Source organism: Meles meles, chromosome 1 (genome assembly GCF_922984935.1).
Source record: "Meles meles chromosome 1, mMelMel3.1 paternal haplotype, whole genome shotgun sequence".
NCBI classification, from domain to species: Eukaryota; Metazoa; Chordata; class Mammalia; order Carnivora; family Mustelidae; genus Meles; species Meles meles.
In genome coordinates, this window is record NC_060066.1 from 79,245,173 (window position 1) to 79,264,617 (window position 19,445).

Here is a 19,445-nt window from a genome sequence, read left to right on the forward strand (position 1 = left end):
TTTCGGCAGGGGTGGTCTCCACTGATCCTGGAATCAGGCTCTGTGCTCAGTGGGGAGTCTGCTTAAGATTCTCTTTCCCTCTCTCAAATAAATAAATAAGTCTTTAAAAAAGGAATCAAGGGTGCCTGGGTGGCTCAGTCCTTAAGCATCTGCCTTCAGCTCAGGTCATAATCCCAGGGTCCTGGAATCAAGCCCCGCATTGCATCAGGTTCCCTGCTCAGCGGGAAGCCTGCTTCTCCCTCTCCCACTCCCCAGGCTTCTCTTCCCTCTCTTGCTGTGTCTCTCTCTGTCAAATAAATAAATAAAATCTTAAAAAAAAAATCAAAACACCTGAATCTTATGCTTTTAAAACAATTATTGAAGAGACTAAATCATAAGGCCTAGTATAAAAAAGGTTTTTTTTTTAAAGATTATTTATTTATTTATTTTTTGACAGAGACAGAGATCACAAGCAGGCAGAGAAGCAGGCAGAGAGAGAAGGAAGCAGGCTTCCTGCTGAGCAGAGAGCCCGATGCGAGGCTGGATCCCAGGACCCTGGGATCATGACCTGAGCTGAAGGCAGAGGCTTTAACCCACTGAGCCACCCAGGCGCCCCTAAAAGAGGTATTTTTTAAATTGACCTGAGACATAAATTGCACTGTTAAAAGGTTTTTCACATGTAAGTTGGTTTTGAAATAAATTTAAAAATCACTCCAATTCCATTCCTTTTTTTTTTTTTTTTTTTTTTACTGATTGCTTAGTTCTGTCTTTACTTATTACAAAATTACTACAGATTTCACTTGGCAAAAATTAAATTCTAGAAAAGAAAATTCTAGAATATCACAGAATAATTGGAACTTTAATACTGACAAGCTGGAAAAGAAATGGTTTGTAGAAAGAATATATAATACAATATAGTAAAGCTATAATTTTCTCTTTAAGTCTAGTTAGCAGACTTTTTCTTTTTTAAGATTTTATTCAAATATCCTGGCTGACTTCCTGGACCTCTCATTTAGGTTTGCATATATTTTTCTGATGCCATTAAAGTTGAATCTGAACCAAATACTCAACTATAGAAATGTGAATGTTTAAAATTAAGAATCTATTGAAGTTATCAACTAAACTATCAAATTTTCTGATAATCTCAATAAATTAAGAATAGAGCTTCCCTATGACCCTGCAATTGCACTGCTGGGTATTTACCCCAAAGATACAGATGTAGTGAAAAGAAGAGCCATCTGTACCCCAATGTTTATTGCAGCAATGGCCATGGTCGCCAAACTGTGGAAAGAACCAAGATGCCCTTCAACGGATGAATGGATAAGGAAGATGCGGTACCTATACACAATGGAGTATTATGCCTCCATCAGAAAGGATGAATACCCAACTTTTGTAGCAACATGGATGGGACTGGAAGAGATATGCTGAACGAAATAAGTCAAGCAGAGAGAGTCAAGTATCATATGGTCTCACTTATTTGTGGAGCACAACAAAGAACACGGAGGACTTGGGGAGATGGAGAGGAGAGGGAGTTGACGGAAACTGGAAGGGGAGATGAACCATGAAAGACTATGGACTCTGAAAAACAACCAGAGGCTTTTGAAGGGGCGGGGGTGTAAGAGGTTGAGGAACCAGGTGGTGGGTAATAGGGAGGGCACGTTCTGCATGGAGCACTGGGTGTGGTGCAAAAACAATGAACACTGTTACGCTGAAAATAAACAAATAAAAAAATTTTTTTTCTGATAATATAACTCATTAAATTCCTTATAATTAAGTCAATTTTAAATATAAAATAATTAAAAAAAAAAAACAGCCCTAAAGCCCAAAGAATATTTGCTATCCTCAGAAAATTTCACCATACAGAGAAGGTAAAATTTATATGTGAGAATTATTATTTCAAAATATACATGAGAAACATCAACTTCTCATATTTTATTTGAAAGCTATATTCATCTATCCATAGCATGATTCCCTTCTGGACTCTAAGATTATACAGCTGTGCTAACTGTCCTTGCTAGAAGCTAAGAAAAATGGCCCCACCTATAGAACGTGGCTTATTTATCAAACGTCATTCTGGGATTACCACAATGCCTGTTCCTCTCCCTCATCTATCCCATCAAAAGAAGTAGTCCTGGCAAATAGAGCACTTCCAGGAATAACAACCATTTGAATTATAGTTCACTTTCTCTGTGTTTTAATTACATTAATGCTTTCTACCAACGCCAATTATACAAAATCCACTGAATGCAGAACAATACATACATTCTGAAGAGTGAGGATGTGTGTCTGGGTGTGCGTGTGCGTGTGTGTACTTAATCCCTGTTTCAAATAGCATATGATTTAATCATATAGAGGACACCCATGAGCCACTTTCAACACATAAAACCAAGAGTAAGTAGTAAGTAATTAAGCACATGGAGATCCAAAATGATCCACACTGACATCACCCTTAGCAATGATATACACTAACAGATATCCAACAGTAGAACTAAGGTTGTCTATTTTTAAATGATTCATTGCATTTCCTCATTTCTGTCCTGGAAACTCTTGACTTCTGGGTAATTGTTGGCTCCTGAGTGCTTGCCTGGCTCTGACCCCTGTCTTGGATTGACCAGGCGATTCTTGTTGCTCCTTTGCTCTTGTTCCTTTGCCTGAAATGAACTACTGTCCCTTCCTGACTTCTAGCTTCTGTGTACTTCCGGAGTCAACAAGTTCTGCGCCCTGATCCCAACATCTGCCTTGGTTCTCTGAGTCCTGATTAATCACAGTGCTCCCACAATCTAGAAATGCCTGGGCCAGTAAATACCAGCAGAACCTCTTGGAATAGCTGCACAATGGATTGGCTCAGAATCCCCCCTCTCTCACTGAGGAACCAACCAGACTATACTTAGGTATTTGTTAAAATGATACAAGCCTTGAAAGGAGTTGTGAGTTATACATGAATATCCAGTGCCTGACATACAACAAAGACATATTAAATGATCTCCAGATTTTCCTGGGACAGTTTTATCATTTGTTTGAGACTTCAGGAAAAAAAACATGTTTAATTACAAACATGTAAATTACAAAATTTCCAAACCCTCTCTTCATTCTTCCTGTAGTGAAAACCAATGGGAAAATAAAACAACAAAAACAAAAATAAAAACCACGAAAACCAAACAAAAACAAACAAACAAAAAAAAACCCTTTACATTGCTCTTACAAACATATGTGAAGAGATAGACAAAATATTAGATAGATTTCTATGTGGACAAGAATATATTAGTTTAGGGGGAAATAATCCAAATTATATGTTAAGTAGAACAGATTCTTATAGTAAAGGAACCCAAGAATTAATATATATGATTTTCTGAGATCCAAGCCTAGGGGCACCTGGGTGGCTCAGTCATTAAGCATCTGCCTTCAGCTCAGGTCATGATCCCAGGGTCCTAGGATTGAGCCCCACATCGGGCTCCCTGCTCAGCTGGAAGCCTGCTTCTCCCTCTCCCGTCCCTCCTGCTTGTGTTCCCTCTCTCCCTGTGTCTCTGTCAAATAAATAAATAAAGTCTTAAAAAAAAAAAAGAACCAATCCTAATGTTTCACTGGAGCCTAAGTTTTACACCTTGCTCCTCAATATTTATTTTCTACTTCTTCATATTAGTGCAGAACTTCCCAAATTTCAGCCGTATACATGGCTACCCAACTAGATAGCACTATTCCAGTCTCCCCTGCAGCTGGTTCAGCCATGTAATGACGTTCTGGCCAAGGGGATGAGAGTGAAAGTGATGTGTGGAATTTGCCTCTGTCCCCTTAGAGCTGGAATGAGAAAGGGGTCTGTAAGCCAGCTTCGACCCCTATGGACAAGAAGACCCTCGTGTATTGGTTCTCCAACCTTCTGCACATTGGAACCACCTGGAGAAACTATATAAAATACTGATGCCTGGCTCTCTCTCCTATAGACTTTGATTTAATGGGTCCTAGGGGATGGTGGAGCAATAAGATAGAAGGACTGGGATACTCAATGACCTGATAGAGCCAAGCTGCTTACTCCTCTGAAATACTGTTAGGCAATCGAATTGAAAAATTAAATAAGCAGAGCTCCAAGACAGAACACACACACAAAAAGCCATGTTGATTACATACGGCTTTCATAGTCACAAACAATCCGTGTTGTTTAAACCACTGTTGTTTAACCTCAGTCAAAGCAGCTGAACAAATGTTCTTACAAATATACACAACAAACACACAAAACCTGGCCTTCAGGAAAAAAAAATATAGAAGCATAGGTTAAAAATTATACTGTTCTTGGGGCGCCTGGGTGGCTCAGTGGGTTAGGCCTCTGCCTTGGGCTCAGGTCATGATATCAGGGTCCTGGGATCGAGCCCCGCATCGGGCTCTCTGCTCAGCGGGGAGCCTGCTTCCTCCTCTCTCTCTGCCTCTCTGCCTACTTGTGATCTCCACCTGTCAAATAAATAAATAAAATCTTTAAAATAAATAAATAAATATACTGTTCTTTTTCTAACAACAAAAAAAGAAAGTTTACCAAGAGCAAAAGAGAGTGTAGTTTTAGTGTATTCCAGGGAAATCACTGGTGAACTTTCATTAAAGAAAAGCTAGAAATAAATTTAAAACGTTAGGATTACTCAGTGAAGACAAAGGCAGAAAAATCGATTAAAGTTTGCCAATTCATTAATAATTTGCATAAATCAGTGAAAAATTGGAAGCACAATGTAAAAATGTCAAAAAAGATGATGTTAGGGCAGAGTTAAGTAAATACTGACTTATTTTTACAGACCCATTTTTGACAGGATACCAGTTAGACTGTTTTAGTAAAGAAATGGACTCTTTCTGTTTTGTTGTTCTGTTATCCTCAACATGTGACTCCATTTCAATGAAATCGTTGTCGAAAATGGCTGCCTCATTTCCTACCATCACATCCTCACACCACCCAGGGAGAAGGGAGAGAGTGCATACTCCTCCATTATCAAGGTACACCTTGGAAGTTACCCATGCCACTTCTGCTCACAACCCACTACCCAGACCCTATTCATAGGCTCACACTTAACAGCAAGGGAGGCTGAGACATGCAATCTTAAGTTAGATAATCATGGCCTGAGCTAAAACTTTTATCACTATGGAAGAAAAGAATATTGGACATTGGGAGCGATTAGAAATCTCTGCCAGACATCTCATTATTCAAGAGATACTAGAAACCCCGGCATAAAGTGTTTAAAATATTCAAAAATTTTTAGTAGAATAAATATATGAATACAAAAATATTCCTACATAACATATAAAAATATATTAAAGTCACACAGAAGCCAACACACAGATACACAGTGTAGAAAATGAAAATTCCCTTTCCTTCCATAATTTTAGTTCTGGGGAAATAATGAACTATTAAAGCAATCTTGGAATATGCAAGTATGGGACTAACATCTAGATGATAAAATGTCTTTCCATAGCTCTCCCCCAAGTGCTACTGACAGAAAAAAAAAAAAAAAAAAACTTTGGAATGGGAGATGTTATTTCTGGAATCCTAAGATTTGTTTCTTTGGGGCAATAGTCTCAAACAAGAAAAAAACTAGAAACCAAAGGAGCATGAAAGCGAGGCCAAGGTGAAGCATTACCAGGCAGCAAAGGAAAACATCCACATTTCTTGCACAATCACTGAAAATGTGTCACCATCTATAAAGCCTCTTCTACTGTCAAGAAGACAACTTCAATAGATAATTAAAATAACAAAAGTAGCAAAGCAAAGTCAAACACAGACATCAACTCTTAGGCGACTCTCCCAGAGAAACAAAGTTTTAAAATAAATAAAAATGTTTACTCATTCATATTCTATATTACTGTATTTTTGCTATTAACCCAGAGAATATTTTTATGTCAGTATTCTAAATTTAACCCGATGCCGTCATTTCTTAAGTATTATACCATTTAACCTTTCCAAGTGAAGGGGTTGTCTTTTAATGGAAAATACTCATTTCACATTGATGACAGAACATAATGTCCTTGGCTTAGCTACTCTCCAACAACACAGGTCCTTTTTTGTACAGTATGCTTAGCTATATGGTAAGGCTAGAATACTACAAATTTATGCATGGAATCAAAGTCTGAAGTTATCTATACTAACTAGAGATGTTTAAAAACCATAACCTCAACTTAACATATCAATTTTCTTAAAATTACAATCATTGAATTCTTGGATAAAATTCAATGATTGTTCAGAGAATGGGAAAAAATTGAAAAAAAAGTTTTTATAAGATGTCTCAGGATTTGAATGAATATACTGAACACCATTTGAAAATTGGCCCAACAATAGTTTTAAGCAAAGAAACATTTATTAAGGGGTGATTTTGAATTTGTTATTGTTTGAGGCAATAATATAATAAGTCAAAGAAATCTTGATTTTAATATAGCTAATGCAATTACAATACACTGAGAATAAAAATTCATCTATTATGAAAAGTAAATATTATAGATAATAATTTTAAAGAATTCATGTAAACAGAAACAACTATTTTTAGGTTAAACTAATTGTACTCAAAACTCAAATATAACAATTTTATTTGGAATTAAAGTATAAACCAGGTATATAATAAGAGAACACTCAACAGAACAATGCTAAAAGACAGTACTGAGAAAAAAATGTAATGTTATCAAAATGTTGTCAGATAAATCAATGTTCCTTTTCAAAAGAATGTGCATAGTAATTGCTGTGTGCATTAAATGTAATAATACAGAAGTTCTACACAATTTGTGTCATGGTTTAAAAAAATGATTATGTCATTATTTCCAAGATTTGAACCTAGTCATAATATAAGAAATCAGGTGAAGCTACTTCTCTATTTTGACTTCTAAATTTATATGTTGCATTAAGAAAGTCACTTTTAAAAGAATACGCATGAGGTGCTTGGGTGGTTCATTCAGTTAAACAGCTTCTGCCTTTGGCTCTGGCTCAGTCATGATCCCATGATCCTAGGGTCCTAGGATTGAGTCATTCCCCCCTCTACCCTCGTTGAGCTCCCTGCTTAGCAGAAGAATCTACTTCTCCCTCTCCCTCTATCTCTCTCCCCACCGCTCATGCTCTCTCTCCCCCCCACTTTCAAATAAATAAATAAAATTGTTAAAAATCATAGCAAAAATAAATAAAAGAGGGTGCCTGGGTGGCTCAGTGGGTTAAGCCGCTGCCTTCGGCTCAGGTCATGATCTCAGGGTCCTGGGATCGAGTCCCACATTAGGCTCTCTGCTCAGCAGGGAGCCTGTTTCCTCTCTATCTCTCTCTCTCTGCCTGTCTCTCTGCCTACTTGTGATCTCTCTCTGTCAAATAAATAAAATCTTTAAAATAAATAAATAAATAAAAGAATGATTACACAAAGACAGTCAGACATCCAACCTCAGATACCTGAGTTCAGTTCCCCTTACTGTTCTTGAAAGTGTATGTTTCAAATCTTTACCACTGTCTTCATAGGCCTTACTCTCAGCAAAAACAAACAAAACAGAACACAAAGAAAACAATAGTTCAATTTCATAGAAAAGTAAAGGTCACCAGGCAGAAACCTCCAACTCCCCTCTCCTCTAAAATAACTCTAGGCATTGCATCCTTTGTTCCTCCCAGAGGCAAACTACTCTGCACCTTCCACACACTCCCAACCCGCATCTCCCACACCCTTACCACTCCCTCTCCTCCTGGAAGACCACACCTCACCAGCAATCCTGAAGGCCCCTCCAGCCTCCTCAGGACTTTTCTATTAAAACTTATCTATTAAAACCTCCAGTATGCTTCCAGGCTGGAAGAGAAAGGGCCCAGAAGCAGGCTAGGTAGCCTCAACAACCACCAGACTCTGTCTGTGAGGCAGGACGAGAAAGGAAAAAGAGGAAAGCCTTACTACCTATCAGCACTATACCTACAGAAGCTGATTTGAACTTGAGGCCAGCCTGTGAGATATTATTAAATGTATTTTCCAAATATGAAACCAAGCATAAAGAGGCTATGTAATTTGCCCAAAGTTACACACAGTTTGTAAGTTTCAGTGCCAGGACTTTAACCCAGGTCATCAGATTCCCTAAACCCATGCTCTGTACCATGCACCACACCCTACTGTCCCAGCAGGATGCTGGTGAGTGTGCAAAAGGAGGCACAAAGGCCATCCCAGCAGTTCCTCACATGCTACACTAGAGAAGCAGCAGAAATTTAAAAGTATCCAAGACAGCCGGCCCACTCTTGGCATTACAGTCTGCAACGATGTGTTGTTGTGGGTGTTTCGTGGCAGTGAATCTTGCCAAGGATCCTCTTTATCTCCTAGTGACATGGCAGTTCCTCAAACATCCCTCGACAAAATCACCTGCTTCTGTTACTAACCTACTTCTCCCCTTACATTTACTGACAAAGTCTCAGTATAGTTTTTTCTCCACTGGTCTTCATCCCTCAGCTTCCACTGGGGTCTCAGCTCATTGTCTGTCAGTCTACTGCTCACACACTCCTGAACTAAAGCCCAATGACAGGCATTTAATTGCCAAATCCAGGGGCCTTTTCAGTCTTCCCACCACCTACTTCTCAAAAGTTCTAGGAAGACTTTCTCCTGGGTACTACTAAGTCCTTCCTTGGATTTCAAGAGATCACTCTTTCCCGGTTCTTTGTTTCAACCTTTGATGGCTCAGTCTGGGTCACCAATGCAATCTACTTCTTCCTCCATCCTTCAAATGCTGGCTTTCCAACAACCTACCCTGTGTCTCTATGGCTTTTTTCCTCAAGTTCATCCCCTTAGGGCATCTCATCCACCTGATGACTTCAAAAAAATATGATAAGTTAATTTCTAGAACTCTAATTTTTGCCCCAAATTCTTTCTCTTTTTTTCTTTTTTTTTAAAGATTTTATTTATTTATTTGACAGACAGAGATCACAAGTACACAGAGAGGCAGGCAGAGAGAGAGGAAAGGAAGCAGGCTCCCTGCTGGGCAGAGAGCCCAACGTGGGGCTCAATCCCAGGACCCTGGGATCATGACCTGAGCCAAAGGCAGACGCTTAAACCACTGAGCCACCCAGGCGCCCCCCAAATTCTTTCTTAACTTTCATATTCATATCTTCAAAAACAGCAGAATTTGCAGCCCAGCGAGTCCAAAACCAAATTCACCTTTTTCCACCTCCCAATGCTCTTCTGTCCCTTGTATTCATCTTGTTTTCAAACTACAGGCTGAAGTTCCACACAATGTTCTCCCTTCTACAGAAACCTCCACTTCTGAATGAACACACCTACCAAAAGTTCCAACCAAGGATGTCTCCTAGTTGGTGGGTGCTTGTTTTCCTGTTTGTGGTTTATTTGGTTTTTATTCTGTTTTGTTTTTTTTATCTTCTTCATTGCTTCCGTCTTAAATCAGACATTCCACATTTCTTACCTGGACCAATGCAATGGCAGAAGCTCCCAATGGGAACCAGACTCCAGTCTTCATTCCTCAATCCTACTGACAGAATTCTCTTGCTGGGAAACAAAGCTAATCTCAGTAGATACTATTCTTATATTAATGGCATTATAATAAGGTACAACTATGCAGATGAAACCATAAGACTAAAAATACATTCCTTTGTATAGGGAGTAGGCTCTGGCCATAATGATTAATATTCCAAATATCTGAATTATGGATGAAGGTGTATTCACTACGAGACTCAAGACATCCTAAGGGCAGTGTCCTGAGGCCATCCTCATACATACATGTTCAAGTTAATGTTTAGAAAACAAAGCACTCCCCCAAGTCAGCCCAGGAGTAGTGCCCAGCCAGGGGGTCAGTTAGGAACTACCTTGGGGCTTAAGATAAAAATAGTTCCGAGTCTCCGGCCCTGAAAGATCACCTTGTTAGGAGCAGGAATCTCTATTATACAAGTTGGACTATGTTTGTGTTTCATGTTGTTTCTAGGATTACTGGCCTCTGTTCTTCCCTACTCAAGAATAATGTTTTGAAGATTATAACATGTCCCAGATTAAGAGAAGCAAGGAAAGGTCTTCTCTGTATGCTTAAGTGGATTGCTGAGGACCAGAGAGGTCGTAGACATAGGGAACAGAGAGAAGGAATCCCAAGGTGAAATTCAGAGACAGTGATTCAGGAAATCTTGGCCTAGTAACTTTATCCCACAAGACATCCTTTTCCGGTGCCAACTTTGGAGCTCTCAAATTTGTTTATTACTAACAGGACAGTAGGTGTCCCCTCACAATTGATTTCCTACTACTTTTAGTTAAAGTCAGGATTCTTCAAATAAGGGTGCCTGGGTGACTCAGTTGTGTCTGCTTTTGGCTCAGGTCATGCTCAGTGGAGAGTCTGTTTCTCCCTCTGTCCCTCCCCCTGCTCATGTTCTCTCCCCCACTCTCTCTTTTACATAGATTAATAAAATCTTAAAAAATAAAAATAAAAAAAGAATTCTTGGGGCATCTGGGTGGCTCAGCTTGTTAAGAGACTGTCCTCAGCTCAGGTCATGATCATGGAGTCCCAGGATCGAGTCCAGCATCAGGCTTCCTGCTCAACAGGGAGTCTGCTTCTCCCCTCCTCATACTCTCTCTCTCTCTTCCTCTCTCATTCTCTCTCTCAAATAAATAATAAAAATAGAGAGAAAGAAAGAAAGGGAGAAAGAATTCTTTTTTTTCTTTTTTTTTTTCCATTTTATTTATTTTTTCAGCGTAACAGTATTCATTCTTTTTGCACAACACCCAGTGCTCCATGCAAAACGTGCCCTCCCCATTACCCACCACCTGTTCCCCCAACCTCCCACCCCTGACCCTTCAAAACCCTCAGGTTGTTTTTCAGAGTCCATAGTCTCTTATGGTTCGCCTCCCCTCCCCAATGTCCATAGCCCGCTCCCCCTCTCCCAATCCCACCTCCCCCCAGCAACCCCCAGTTTGTTTTGTGAGATTAAGAGTCATTTATGGTTTGTCTCCCTCCCAATCCCATCTTGTTTCATTTATTCTTCTCCTATCCCCCTACTCCCCCATGTTGCTTCTCCATGTCCTCATATCAGGGAGATCATATGATAGTTGTCTTGGGAGAAAGAATTCTTAAACACACAATCCTTCTCAAACTGGACTGAACTTACTTCACCTCCTACCAATACCCAAAAGTATCCAAAAAGCATGTAGAACTTATCAGTCTCCGTCAACAAAGAGTTGTCAGCATCGCCTATGCACCGTCATGCCAGCAGCCCCAAAATGTCATATGAAGGTCACACGGAACACGCTGCTCTTTCCGGATGGATAGTTAGCTGTCTTCCCAGTCTGGCATATTCTCCTCATCCCTCAGAAGCTATCCGTCACCTCTTTCCCAAAACTTCCCTTGACCCCGGACTGAAGGGGCCCCTTAATGCCTCCATGCAACTTTGCTTATTACTCTATCATTGCCTCGCCCACATGGCATTGTAATTATTTGTATACTGAGGGTTAGGATGGCAGCATATGAATTTGACGATCACACAATTCAGCCGGGATAGCACAAACCTAAAGGTAATGTGTTGAATTCATTTATCCTTGCCTGAAAAAAGTTAGACCGTGACTGAAGGAAGTTGTTTTTGGACTCATTCAAACTGTGTGTTTGCTTTTGTTTGATTTGTTTGTTTCCCTGTGTACCTATTTACACACCACTATATTTAGGCCAAGAAAACTGTACCTAAGAGAAAAATGCACCACTCCTGTTCTCTTGGAGTTTACTATCTAGGTAAGAGGCTTTTCTAACTGCTTTAGCAAAGGCACAAATCAGAAGAAGGTGGGGCTGTGCTAGGAGAGGTTGAGTGGAAAGCCTGAAACCATCCAACTCAGTTCCTGCTCACCCTCTATGAGGGCCAAACCACAGAACCCTGGAACTCTAGGGAGCACCATTTGAAAGAGTAAGAGGCATATATATTAACCCAAATCAGATAATAAATATGCAACTATTTACTATAAACTGTAAAATGGCATACTAACTATGGTTGTTGTTTTATAGACTGCAAAGTGTTCTTACAGTTTTAAGTCAACAGAGTATGTATAAGAATATCATGGGGCACACCTGGGTGGCTCAGTTGGTTAAGTGTCTGCCTTTGGCTCAGGTCATGATTCCAGGGTTCAAGTCCCACACTGGGCTCCCTGCTCGGCAGGGAGTCTGCTTCTCCTTCTTCCTACCACTCCCCCTGCTTGTGTGTGCACTCGCTCACTCTCTCTCTCTCTCTCTGACAAGTAAATAAATAAAATCTTTTAAAAAATAAGAATATCATGGGAAGAAGGACTGCATGCAAAGAAGGGGAAACACTGGGGGAAGAAGTAAAGAAGAGACTCAGAGACAGAAAGTATAAAGAGGAATATCACCCATGCAAAAATTAGACACTAAGGCTGACCAGTATGGGTACCTCTGTGTAGCAACTGTAGCATCAGAAGAAATAACAGTAACCATATATAGGGCACTCCCGTAAGTCAGGGACTGGGCAGAGCCCAAAGCATCCATCATCTCATCCTTACAGCAACCTTGAGAAATGCTATTGGTTCCCCGTTTTAGAGATGAAGAAAATGGGGCTTGAAAAGTTTAGGAATGTGTCCATTCCTAATTTAACTAGTAAATTAGAGACAGGACTCAGATTCTGGGCTATCTGAGGTCAGCGTCTAGACAGGTAACAAACTTCAAAATCTTTTGTTTATGACAAGACATGTAACTCATGTGCCCGCAATGTGGAAGAACAGCACATTCTGATTTGCCAGGAACACTCCAGGGTTACATCTGTTTCCCAGTGTAATTATTAATAACACTCCCTTTCACCCTCAGAAGTGTCCCATTTTAGACAAAAGTGTTCACAGCCATCCGGCCACAATGCCAGAGTGAAATGTGTCGACAAGATTTTCCAGGCCCAGTGCAAAATAAAAGTGTGAGGCCTTTTGCTCAAAAAGCAGGGGGAAATGTGTTATTAAAGATACTGAAATAGGGGCACCTGGGTGGTTCAGTTGGTTAAGCCTCTGCCTTCAGCTCAGGTCATGATCCCAGGGTCAGGGGATTGAGCCCTGCATTGGGCTCCCTGCTCAGCAGGAAGCCTGCTTCTCCCTCTCCCTCTCCCCGTGCTTGTGTTCCCTCTCTCATTCTCTCTCTCTGTCAAATAAAGTCTTTAAAAAAAAGAGGTATTAAAATATAAAGCTTTTCTCTTTCTTTCATATATTAGCTCTACTCACACTCTACTATCCCAATGGACTTCACTTGTAAAACACAAGTTCAAAGATAAAACTAGCACAAATTTCAAGACAGTGTTAGCAGAGTTCTAAACCAAGTTCCAGGTCCTTCTGAGTACGAAGCCCAGAGCAAAGCGCACAGCATGCACACCCATGAAGCTGGCCCTGCTCTGCCCTTCTTCTGTTCACTCAGATGGGTCTGGGAAGACATCCTGATCTTGGTATGGCCTATGATTTCACAAGCACTGCACAAAATTCTGTGGAAAAACACATAAGTAAAATATGGGCCTGTCCTCAAGAAGCTTACATTCTAATAGAATGAGACCAAAGTAAACACATACATGTATAAGCCTCCTTTGGTGCAGGGAAGAAGAAACTACAAAGCAGTGAGCACTGTAGCCTGGGATGGGGTAGGGGGGGCAGCAGAGAGGACAGGATTATGAAGTTTCCTCAAGGAATGGAGCCCTGAAAGCCCAGTGGGAATACAAAAGGATAGAAGGGCTAGTAAGAAATAAAAGAAGCCAGAGATCCCATGGGAAGCGAGAATCACTCTATATACCAGCTATCTGTGGGGTGGGAAAGTTGTTCTCACTTTAAAAAATGAAAGGGTTGGAAATGAGAACAGAAAGGAATTAGAAGTATAAAAGATCTTAGGGGTACCTGGGTGACTCTGTCAGTTAAGCTCAGGTTAACTGATTTAACTGTCAAATTAAATGCTCAGGTCTTAATCCCAGAGTCATAGAATAGAACCCCAGTCAGGCTCCCCTTAGCAGGGACTCTGCTTCTCCTTTTCCTTCTCCCTCTGCCTCTCCCCTGGTTCATGATCACATGCTCTTTTTCTTTCTCAAATAAAATTTTTAAAAATCTTTAAAAGAAAAAGAAGTATAAAAGATCTTAGTATGAAAAGTTTTCCCCTTCAGGTCATATGATCATTTCATCAAGAGAAAAAATACAATTTTGTTTGATTATTTATGGGCTTGTAAGTCAAAAATATGTTCTTGATAAAACTAAAAATACATTTTCTATCTCTTCATAATAAAAATAAGAGTTACCCTTACTGCATGTTAATGGCTGAAACAATGACAGAAATCTAAAACAATGACTAATCTAACAAATATTTACATTTGACTTAGAAATGCACTACCAGATTTTTTACAACAAATGTACCCCTTATTTAATACTAGTGCTAACTTTTTTTAAAAATCACTTTTATGGTTTGTCTACATTTCTGATCAGTCCTTCAAGATGGACTCCTAGTAAAAGAATTGCCAGGCCAAAGAGTTTGAATATTTTTAAAGCTTGGTATATTATTAGCTTACGTTAAAGTTAGAACTAGATTGACTACATCAACAGAAGGTGAACAAGTAATAATACATGCATATTCAGTGTTACTATAAATAATAATGAAAAAATAAATACTCAGAAAAGAAAATCTAAAAGTGTATTACAAGTAGATCTGAGGCTTTCAATGATTATGATTAAAAAGAAGTCAGGGTAAATTTTGTTTAGGATGACAGGCCAATTAGTGTGTTTGTGTGTGTGTGAACATGTCTGTGCATAAGTACTGGATGTACGTGCACAAAATAATGGACAAAGAAAAATAAAAGTGGAAGAGTCCATAATTTCTGAATGAAATAAGAAGAATGAAATCATTAAATGAACTACTTGTAAATAGGGACATATAATTAATTTACTTTATACCTCCCACAATTTCTTTTTTTTTCCTTTTTTTTTAAGATTTTATTTATTTATTTGTCAGAGAGAGATCATAAGCAGGGGAAGCAGCAGGCAGAGAGAGAAGCAGGCTCCCTGCTGAGCAAAGACTCCAATGTGGGGCTCAATCCCAGAACCCTGGGATCATGACCAGAGCCAAAGGCAGATGCTTAACCAACTGAGCCACCCATGTGTCCCCTCCCACAATTTCTTACCCAACTCTATCTAGCAATAAGTTTTCAATTTTAATAATCAAGTGCTAAGGTTAGAGGAAAAACGCATATATTAAATAAAGATCAACAAATTAGTTTTTGATGTAGATTAGGTTAGATCTCTATTTCTACAATTCAGGACTCTACACAGTACTTTTTTCATATACCTCTAGAAAGAAGTAACTAATACAGTTTAAGAAGTGGCTCAGATTTTTCAAAAGTCAAAGGACTTTGTCACCAGTGAAGTTTCATGAAAGGCAAATCTGAAGCTATTAAAAGTCAAATCTCCACCTCACATCAGTCAGAATGGCTAGTATCAAAAAAACAAGAAATAACAAGTGTTGGTAAAGACATGGAGGAAAGGAAACCCTCATGCACTGTTGGTGGTAATGTAAATTTGTGGGGCCCTTTTGGAAAACAGTATGGAAGTTCCTCAAGTAATTAAAAATAGAAGTATCATATGATTCGTAACTCCAGTTCTGGGCGTTTGCCTGAGGAAAATGAAAACACCAACTCAAAAAGATATATGTACACCTATGTTTGTTGCAGCATTATTTACAGTATGTAAGCAACTTATGCATCCATCTATAGATGAATTGATCTAGAAGATGTGGTATGGAATAGAATATGAAATTCACAATGGAATATTACTCAGCCATTAAAAAGCATTAAATCTGGCCGTTTGTGACAACACAGATAGTAGTATGCCAAGTGAAGTAAGTCAGACAGAAAGACACCATATAATTTAATTTACAGTGGAATCTAAAAAACAAAACAAGCAAACAACAACAAAGAAAAACAGATTCATAAATACAGAGAAAAAACAAGCAGTTGCCAGCAGGGAGGGGAGTGGGAGGATAAGTGAAATAGATGAAGAGGATTAAGAAGTACACACTTCTGATTATAAAATGTCATAGAAACATACAACATAGGGAATATAGTCAATAATATTGTAATAACTTTGTAAAAAAAAGTCAAATCTTAAAAACATGCTTTTTAGAACATTGCTGCATGGAAGTGTACAACAATCCAATTTATCACCAATTACCCATATATTCTCAAATATCTAAATATTTCCAAAGAATGTGGCCCCAGGGGCTCAGGTATACTGATTTTAATTTGAGAAGTCAACCAGAAGTCAACCTGTGTTGAAACATTGTTCTCTCCTTCTTGACATAGCAAAGAAGTGAATTCCTCTACCATAATTATAAGCAGAAAGTTTACATCTTACAGAACACTGAGCGGAAAGTTTTGGCCTTTGAAACATTTCCCTTTGGACCACGAGGGCATGCAACACGGAGGTGGAAGGAGCAGTAGGTTTGAAGATGTGAGTTAGATTGCAAAGGCTAAGAGCTCCTCAGTCCTATGCTCGCCCAGGCATCTGGGTGGAAAGGAGCCAATGCTCTTTTGTCTTTGCAACAATGAATAGAAAAAATTCAATTTCTGAGTGATGTCTCAGAAGTTTCTTTCACTCAGTTTTGCCCCTTCTGGCTCTAAAATGAATGAAACGTTTCCAGAGCAGCCTTCCAATACGTCAAGCTGAAACTTTGAAACAAAGTTCCTGCCAGTTCTTTCTATGAAATCTTGAAGTTTTTTGACACTAGTTTTATTATACTACTCTCCTGGGCTCAGTGTGAACAGAGAATCCAGAAGCTGAGCGGGGAGCAAATTTAAACCCGGGATGGAGGATGGGGGTAGGAGACTGCAGAGCTAGAACAGGGTAAGCACCACAGGTGGCTTTAATAGCCAACAGCCGCTAGAGATCATAACCCCGCTGCTCCTTCTCTAGCCCCCGCCAGAATCCTATGTTTCAAAGATTATTATAACTAAGGGACTTCGCTGCCATCTAATCTGAATAATGAACTCAAGCTCTAAAGCAATCAAGGATTTTTTTTTTTCTTTTAACTAAATGTGCCTGAATGTGGTAAACTGACTTTAATCACCAAGCCAAAGTCTTAAAATCCCAGGGGAGGAAGAGAAGAGGGTAAAAAAATTACATAAGGCAGCCGGGGACGGGGTAAAGAGTGAGGAAAGATGGGGTAAGCAGGGATTCCGGGGACAAGAGCCTTCTCCCATTGGAGCTAACTTTTCAAGCCCGCCTATCTCCAAGGCCCTGGCAAACTCACTGCGTGTCCAGGCGTGAAACAGCCCCGCCCGGGGTCCACGCGCGGGCGAGCATAGTGTCCGTGCGCGGGTTCATGGTCCCGCGACGCTGGGAGCGGTACCCCGTCCCCCAGTAGACAATGCCACGCGCGCTTCCAGCGGCCTCTCCGGGATCCGCGCCTCGCGCCGCCCGCCACCCCCTGCCTCGCCGCGCGGGGACACACTCACCAACACCAGGAACTCCAGCGTGCCCACATAGTCCCGCTCGGTCTTCTGGAGCTCGCTGAGCATGCAACAGGCGCAGGCGAAGCTGTTTCTCCAGGTCCTGGGCGCTCTTGGCGCTGGCATCCCCGTGGCTCTCATTGGTCACGGTGGGCGGCGGGACGCAGGGCTGCGGTCCTGCGCGCTATGCCGCGTGCCGACTGGTGCCCCGCCCCGCACCGGCCAGAGGGGAAAGTTGCTGCCTCTGAGAAGTCGGAGGGGGTATGGGCGACTTTACATGCCTGAGAGAGGCTGGGGTGTTGGGAGAGTAGAGTGCGCTAGCTGGAACTCCAGCGCGGGAGGCGCGAGGCTCTGAGCAGACAAGGAGATGGCCCCTGCCCGGGACCTGTAGGCTGAGCCCCATGGCTCTGGCCTCACGCGGCCGGGGCTGGAGGAGAGGCAGCTCCGACAGCCACAGCGGTGACTTGGACATTAATCAAATGCTTTGTATCCATGTGACGCCGACACTTTACCCTTCGCCATATCTCAGGAAAAAGGAAACAACCCTGGGGAAGTGTGTTGCATGCCAGCTAACTAAGCACACACACACACACACACACACACACACACACACACACAGGGAGTCAGCACTTGAGATAGAACTAATTGGAGATTCCCAAACCCAGGAGGAGGAACTCCAAGACACAGCTCCAGGGTTGCTTCTATGACTCCCGCCTATTGTTTAGCTTTAATGTGTTTTGTACAAATCCTGAAAGCAAAGAAACAAGTTCCCAAGGTTACATAACTGGATGGGAACAAAACAACCATGGTATTAACCCTCCCATCTTTGAAAAGAAACACATTGATTTTTGGTTTTGTTTGGGCACAAAATAGGTTTGCTTTTAAAAGCCCCCCAACCGAGAATAATTCACAGAGCAGATACCCTTCTGCCTGCCCTTGGAAAGTCAGTTAGCATAATAAATGAAGACACTATGGGAAAATGACAGCCCTGGCCCAAACAAACAGACTCCAGATAGAATAAGCATCCCCCTTTGCACTGTGCTGTTTTGGAGGGGTGCTTTGCATGCCTATGACTTTTTTTCAATAGCAAGATAGTATGTGAATTTAATCACAGGCAAAAATACTCGTGCCAATTTTGTTTCTAAGAGGTGCTATGATTTAACACAGTGTCACTAAATGAGCAGCTTTGTGTAAAGCTGTTATTGAGTGGTTATCAAAAGATATGTAGATACGTAAAGGTATAGAGATACAGATATATTCTTAGGATTTGAAAAAGGAGAGAAACACAGAGCATGTCCTGATTGTAATGTGTATGTTTATTGCCTTTTCTCACTTGGAAACAGAATCAGAAGCTAATGAGCACTGAACATTTACAATTCCAAGCAGAATAATCCATATATATTTTTGTCTTTATATTATCCACATTGATTTTTCAGTGTCATTTTATTCCTACTTAGAACTTGAAGCACTCCACACTAATGACATTTAAATATACTGAAGAGTGAATGGTTTTGATGAAAGAAAGTAGCATGTTAATTTTTTCCAATAGTTGAAAGCATTAGCAAAACTCTAAAAATAAAAGATATTTTCCACATTACTTACATTAAAATAATTATCAGAGATATCTTTTCAGAGCATGATGAATCCCTACATCCCTCAAAGAGCAAAGAGGGAGTGAAATATTCTTCTTTTATTAAGGGCACAGCTTTTGAATGTGTGAGGAGCTGATGGACAAGATATGATTTTCCTTTGTTTTGTGCATGCCTATCTATAGGTAGCTCTGAGCAAAGGACAAATAAGCAAATGGCTTCACACCTGTGGCAGAAGAACAAAGGAGGAGGGGCATTAAAGAGCAGATCTCATAACCCCTAGTAAACAATAAACAAAAGAAACAAGGGAGGACAAAGGAAACACACATCCAGCAATGAATGGGAAAATCAAACATGGTTTAGCCTTTACACAATGTACCACAAGGAATGAATGCATTTCCTCCTTACATCCACCCTTCTCCAATGTAAAAAGTGAGTAAATAAATCACGCTTTCCATTCAGGGACTCTTATAGATAAA

The 19,445-nt window shown here is 40.4% G+C and overlaps 1 long non-coding RNA gene across 1 annotated transcript in view; it reads right to left on the reverse strand.

Moving 5' to 3' along the window:
• The window catches only part of LOC123954623, a 65,795-nt gene extending 48,297 nt beyond the window's left edge, over positions 1-17,498 (reverse strand). Inside the window, exon 1 of the long non-coding RNA XR_006821104.1 lies at positions 17,384-17,498. This is a non-coding gene — a long non-coding RNA (uncharacterized LOC123954623). The remainder of the gene's footprint in view (positions 1-17,383) is intronic.
• Between the last annotated feature and the right edge of the window lie 1,947 nt (positions 17,499-19,445).